Raw genomic sequence first — 7,194 nt, 5'->3', positions numbered from 1 at the left:
TGATTGTTGTCGTTATGGTTGTTGTTGTTCCGACTGGCCTGAGGTTGGCTCTGCTGTCTAGGTTCAGGCTTACTGGCTTCTTCTTTGCTTACATTGGCCTGCAACCTTTCTACTTCGATTGCCGTCTCAAGAACGTCGGCATATGTAGTGTTTCCCGGGTTTGCTAGCTTAACCCCCATCTCGATCTTCGGTCGAAGTCCTCTAACAAACTTGTTCATCCTCAGAAAAACGGTTGGAACCATCTCAGAGGCGAACTTGGCTAAGCGGTCAAACTGACGAGCATATTCTGCCACTGATAAATTACCTTGATTCAAGTTGGCAAACTCCTCAACTCTTGAAGTGAGTACAGCTGAATTGTAGTACTTTTTGTGGAAGAGTTCCACAAATCGGGTCCATGTCATGGTGGCAGCATCATGAGATTGCTGGACCAAGTCCCACCATATCCTGGCATCCTTCTTGAGTAAAGACGAGATGCAGGATATGCGTTCCGCAATACTGAGGTTCATGTGCATCAGAATCGGCTCCACATTCCTTAGCCACTCTTCTGCCTCAAAGGGGTCTGTAGTCCCTTCGAAGTTTGGAGCGTGCTGCTTGCGGAACCTCTCATACACTGGCTCCATGTTCAGTACTGGATACGGCGCATAATTCTTCATTGGCCATCCCCCATAAGGACCAACTTGTTGGGGTGCTGGGGCCATTTGTTGTGGCTACAACTGCGGCTGCGGCGGAGGCTGAGGCTGAGTTTGAGCCTGTTGGCGTTGTTGCTGCAAAAGTTCCTCGACTTCCTGTCGCAGTCTGGCGATCTCCGCAGTGTTGTCACCTGGCGGTGCCGGCGCGTTGCGGCGGGCAGTAGTACGCACTCCCCTTCGGCGAACTGGAGGGACTTCATTGGTCACTGGGACGACGTTGGAGGCGTTTCTGTTGGTGCGTGCGGATCTTCAGAGCGACATCGTAGCAGAGTTCTAACAGTTGAAAGAAACATGTTAGAACTTTACCTAATAGGCTCTAAGGCAAAAACTTATTCTAAAACAAACATATCTCAGACCTATTTATTATGACTTCTTATGGAAAAAAATTATATAAGTCTTTATTATTATTATTATGGTGGGTTTCTATACTTAGAAAAACAAGTCATCTTTATTTTCTAAGTGTGTTTCTAATCATCCTATATGACTTAATTCTCAGGCTCGAAACTTATCTTTGTTCCAAAGTTAACCATATTGAGGGAGGGCTGGGATCAGTAAAATCGTTCCCACTACTATGGCCCCCTAACTCTCAATAAGGAAACTTGGTTCATTGATTTGTATCCACCCTCACCGAACTTAGTCATTATTCATTTTATTTATTACTTATTATGATTGCGAAAATAAAATCAAACTCATACATGATAATAAAATAGCATGTTATTCATTTGGAAAAACAGTTTTAACTTATTACAATCACAAAATGAAGAAAGAAATAAAACAAACAATGAAAACTACTATTCTAAAAATCGGGATCTTCTACATCCGATCCTTCATCTAGCATATCGTCGTCTATCTCCTCATAATCATCATTGTCATGTGCATCAAAATGTCCTCTAGGAAGGTTTGTGAGAATCCTATGTTTTTGCTCATTTGTGAACTGAAACTCGAATTTTGCAGTGAACCTAACTAAGAGGAAATAATATCTCATTGCTAATGGCAGTTCGTCCTCATCATTCATTGTTTCCCATATTTCTTCCAAGGCTGCTATTACAGGATGGAAATCTTTAACTAGTCTAATTATTAATACATATTGTTCCGTTGATCTCAACATTATTTGCTTAGACTCTTGAAGGTGACCTATCTCGTTGTGAAACAATAGCAATCTTCGAGTGATTCTTTCTAGTGCTCCTACGGTGTTTCTTGCCTCCCTTATTCTTTTTAAGGCCTTAATGGCTCGAATATCTTGATAGGTTAAAGCTCCGTTCATACTTAACTGAAAACATAAACACTAAAGTTGTTAGCTATACACATAAGCAAAATAACTATGACTTAAATACTTACTCAGTGGTCAGATTCGGAGCTTTTGAGTGTGTGTATCGAGGAGAACTTCATGCGAAGGAACCGTTTTCTCTGATACCAACTATAATGACCCAACTACTCTAGACTTTTGGACCATTAACGAAACTATACATACTAATCCTTAATAAAACTTACATTGTGAAAATACCATAACTTTATTAGAAAACTTGTAAAAATAAGAGTTAATTACATAAAATATCAAGTAGGATATGGGATCCCATTGTTTTAAAAACAAAACATAATTTAAAATAGAAAGGAGTTACATAGCAAGTGCGGAAAAATACATGTAAAACCATAAAAACAATACTACATCCTCGAAAATCGAACTCTCGACTCCTTGAATCCATTCATCACCGATTCACAATCCCCAAGCATCCACGAACCTTACTGCCACTATAGCTATTTTCCTGCACATATAAACAAAAAGGAATGAGCCTAATGCCCAGCAAGGAAAATCTACCACATAGTTCATATACATAGATTTCATAAGAAACATAAAAACATAACATAACATACATTACACTTATTTCATACACATACTATAATGACCATTATTACTTGGGGTCCCATAGACTAAACAAGTCATATGCCCATTAGATTAGTGGGGTCCTACTAGCTAAGCAGGTCATATGCCCATAATCTATTTGGGGCTTGTTAGTCATATGGGTCATATGCTTAAGCCTACAAACATACATATCATAACACTTATCATAACATAAGAAACATAAGATAACATATAAAACATATAACATATGAATTTCTATCCTATTTTCCTTACCAAAATACCGACATAAGAGGATAGAGGTGGGACTTTGGAACACTCTTAAGAACCATTAAAAAGAGTGAGTATAGAGAAGAAGAGAATTGAAAGGAATGGAAGGACTAAATCATAGAGAAAAATACTTACCAAAACCTTTTTTCTCAAGAACTTAGATTTCCTAACCAAAATAAAGATTAAGGTTAGAGGCTGAGTGGAAGACTATGAGAACTTAAAATAAAATAAAACCAATGAACTAAGGTGTAGAACTACCTTGAAGACTTGTAGACCAATCTAAACCTCGAACCGAAATACTATAAATCCTTACTATCCCAAGTGTTTGATAAGCTTATGATTATCAAGCTTATGATTTCCCCACCCAAGTGTTTACACTCTCACACTCACCTAGCAACTTGCAGCCTCTGAACTTAGAGCAAAAGATGAATAATGGATGGGTACTAGGTCCTATTTATAGAGTTTAGGAATGAAAGGATCTTGATTTAACTTGAATAAAAATAATGGCATTTTAGGTGAAAATAATTTGAATAATCGTTCAGCAGAGGCTGAAGACTCGTTCAAAAAGTTGCTGGACTTATCAAGAGATTGAATGGCTGAATGGAAAACAAATTCAAAAACTTTCAAAATAAGTTGAAGGAGGCGATATATCGCCCCCTATAGGCGATATATCGCCTGGACCAATATGCCCGAGGCAAACGTGCATCGTTTCGTGTTTTCCGTATCTACGTGCTGCGATATATCGCCCCCTATAGCTGCGATATATCGGCATTCGCTGATTATTTAAACACGAAATTACACATTTTTAGCTTAATTCAAATTGAGTAAACAACCTTGACTAAGCCCTTAAACGTATTCAAAGCTGCTGGCTGACCTTAGAGCATTCAAACTTTACCCTTATTAAATTTAATCCTCAAAATACTTAATCCTTTAATCACCCATACATAACATGTGCTTAAAATCCTATTGGTTCTTATCTAAACCATATAGTATAATAAATATTATCCTTAATATCAGCTATATTAATCAAACCTTAGGTTAACATTAATATTCTTAAACTATAGGTTAAACTTAGAAAATCTACAAGTACTACTATGAGTGTCCAAATAATTCCCGGTCTGAACCAAAAATCCACAGTCATAAAGATAATACTATAAATACTATAATACTACTATCGAACTAGCTAAGTAAAGTTCTTGGACTCTACAAGTCATAATCCTTCACCAATTCTAGCCAACGTCTTTGTCTTATATTAAGGTCCTTTTGGGTGAAGAAATACATTAAACTCTTATGATCGGTGTATATCTCACACTTCTCTCCATACAAATAATTTCGCCATACTTTCAGTGCGAATACCACCGCTGCTAGTTCCAATTCATGGGTAGGGTACCATTGCTCATATTCCTTTAGTTGCTACGACACATAGGAAATAACCTTCTCATTTTGCATCAACAAACATCCCAGTCCCAGTCCCAGTCCAGATGCATAGCAGTACACTACAAACTTGTCCCCATTCGATGGAAGACTTAGTACCGGAGTAGTAATCAATCGTCGCTTCAACTCATGGAAACTACCCTCACATTTGTCTGACCATGTGAACTTTAGATTCTTCTGCGTCAACTCAGTCAATGGTGTGGAAATCTCTGAAAACCCTTCCACGAATCGCTGTAATATCCCGCTAATCCAAGGAAACTCCTAACCTCTGAGGCGTTCCTTGGCCTTGGCTAATCCCTAACTGCTTCTTCCTTTGCTGGATCCACCTTAATCCCATCTCCACTAACAATGTGTCCAAGGAATGTCACTTCTGGCAGCCAGAACTCACACTTCTTAAATTTAGCATATAATTGATGCTCCCTCAACCTCTGCAATACCAGTCGAAGACGTTGCTCATGCTCTGCCTCTGAACGAGAGTAAACCAGGATGTCATGGATGAAGACAATCAAAAACTGATCTAATAAATCCTTGAATACCTTGTTTAACAGATCCATAAATGTTGATGGGGCATTGGTCAAACCAAACGACATGACCAAGAACTCATAATGCCCATAGCTCGTACGGATGGCCGTCTTCAGAATATCCTCGTCCTTGATCCTCAGCTGATGATAACAAGATTGAATATTAATCTTCGAGAATACTACCTTACCTTGCAACTGCTCAAACAGGTCATCTATCCTCGGTAGAGGGTACTTGTTCTTGATAGTCAATTTTTTCAACTCCATGTACTCTATACACATTCTCAGCGTCCCATCCTTCTTCTTCACAAATAAAACCGGAGCACCCTATGGCGGGAAGCTAGGTCTGAAAAACCCTAAATCTAATAGTTCCTACAATTGTATCTTCAACTCCTTTAGCTCTGCCAGAGCCATCCTATATAGCGCCCTCGACACTAGCTCTGTACCCGGTGCTAACTCAATGACAAACAGAATCTCCCTGTGCGGCGGCCCCACCGACGTAACTCTAGTGGTATCCACCACACTAGTTAGAAAACCTCTACAACCTCCTAGAACTCAACGTCGATATCATAGGAATGCGGGGTTCGTGCATAGTACCCACAAAAACAAAGGGGTCCTCACCCTCTAGCTCGAAAGTCACCATCTTCTTCATGCAATCTATAGTGGCCTCATATCTGTCTAGCCAATACATCCCAAAATCATATCAAAATCATCCATACCTAACTCAATTAAATATATTGATAGTTCCCTACTATCCACCATCATTTGCAGTGCTCTAGTCCTTCTCCTAGAAATTACCAGTTCCCCTGTAGGCAATATAGTCCCGAACGCCGCAGTATAATAATCACTAGGTCTGCACAATCTATCAATCACTTTACTAGAAACAAATGAATGTGTAGCACCATAGTCAATCAATACAGTATATGAAGAGCCAACGGTAGAAAGCTAACCTGTCACTACCGAGGGACTAGCCTCAGCCTCTGCCTGTGTCAAGGCGAACACTCGAGCTGGAGTCAAGCTATCCGCCTTCCCTGGTTCCTCTTTCTTCAATGTCAGGAAATCTTTCTTAAGGTGTCCAACTATCCCACACAAATAACAGGCATTTTCCCAGCATTCGCATAGATGGTGCTTCCTGCATCCGGTACACTTTGAATAGCTCCTCCATGTCTCACCGCCTCCCTGGCGGCCACCTTGGGCACCCCGACCCCTCCTATCAGGGCCAGCAGTGGTCGAGGTGTCAAGGGTCTTCCTCTTCTGATCATTGGGGCCTCCGCCCCTACCAGACCCTGTAAATGGAGGCACTGCCCTGAAAACATCCCATCTCGCAGCGTTCCCCCTCCAAATCTTATTCTCTACCTCCTTAGCAGTGAGGCCTTCTCAACCGCCTGGCATAAGTTGTCTCCCTAGGTACTGATGTGATCCTCACACATCGTACTATCATAGCATTAAGCCATTGAACAAACCTGTCCTTCCTAGATGCATCTGTGGGCACTAGATCAGGTGCAAATTTCACTAGCTTGTCGAATTTCAGGGCATGATCAATAACTGTCATGCTGCCCTGTACCAACCTAGTGAACTCATTCACCTTTGCCGCCCTGCCAAAAATTTTATAATATTTTTGGTTGAACAAATCTCTAAACCCATCCCAACTCATGGTAGAAACATCTCGAGTCTGTTATGCTACCTCCCACCAGATGCGGGCATCATCACAAAGCATATAGGTGGCACATGCCACCCTGTCATTACCTTCCACCCACATAAACTCCAGGATGGAAGTGATCATACTCATCCACTGTTCAGCCTTAAGTGGATTTGTTCCTCCCTCGAATATTGGAGGATGTTGTCCCCTAAATCTTTCATAAAGTGGCTCCCACTTCTTCCCAATCTCAGGCGGCTGTACAACTATTGCCACAATAGGTGGAAAATTAGGTGCAACACTCCCTGACAAAGCCTGCTGCCTCAGAAGGTAAAATTCTTATTCCTAACTCTGAAGTCAAGCTTGCATATCAGCAAGCAACTGCTGTAAGTGCTCAGGAACTGGCTGAGGGTTCTAATTCTGCTCAACATCTCTAGCCTCAACCTCAATGTTAGCTAGTCGAATTGATCACCTTGTGGGCATAACTCTCCAAGTTTATCTGCAATCAAAGACTTGGTTGGTCAGGCAATGATAACAGGTTTATGATCGTCCCATGATCCAACGTCGAAACACAACCAACATCACACAGTCATAATACAAACAAGCATTTAAATAATTATTCACATACAGTAGCAATGCTAATAAGCATGCCTTATCATATTCACATAGCAGTCAAGGGCAAGGCCCTATCAGTATATCTTATGCTCCCTATTAATCGTGTAGATAAAGCATTTGTATTTCATTTAAACACTCAAACATATAATCACATATATGGTTAGCGAACCCTGA

The sequence above is a fragment of the Humulus lupulus genome, chromosome 5 (assembly GCF_963169125.1).
Source record: "Humulus lupulus chromosome 5, drHumLupu1.1, whole genome shotgun sequence".
NCBI lineage: Eukaryota > Viridiplantae > Streptophyta > Magnoliopsida > Rosales > Cannabaceae > Humulus > Humulus lupulus.
Note: the sequence above shows the minus strand (reverse complement) of the source record.